This window comes from Plasmopara halstedii (assembly GCF_900000015.1).
Source record: "Plasmopara halstedii genome assembly, contig: Scaffold_3060, whole genome shotgun sequence".
Classification (NCBI taxonomy): Eukaryota; Oomycota; class Peronosporomycetes; order Peronosporales; family Peronosporaceae; genus Plasmopara; species Plasmopara halstedii.
In genome coordinates this window covers 147131-147481 of record NW_020189964.1, presented here as the reverse complement: position 1 = coordinate 147481, position 351 = coordinate 147131, and positions in this window count along the sequence as shown.

Genomic DNA, 351 nt, shown 5'->3' with positions numbered 1-351 from the left:
ACCGCGTATGCGAGTGATGGGATGTGTGTAGCGTTGCTACGGGCTCTAGGGAGCAAGGAGTTGGGAGACTCGGACAAGAAATTGTCATAAAGACTGCGTGCACGATTGCACCGATATTCGTTAAATAATAGATAGCTATATTATAGCACCGATTCAGCGGATACACCACGAATTGTGGTTCCTCATGATGAGAATTTGAAATACCGCATCTTCTATGAGGCTCAAGACACGCCACTCAGCTGTTACCGCCGCCAAATGAGTCATCTTGCTCAACCGATCGACGAATAACACGACACCCGTGTTGCCCGCCGAATCTTTCGGCAGGCTAAATACAAAGTCCAAACTCATGGG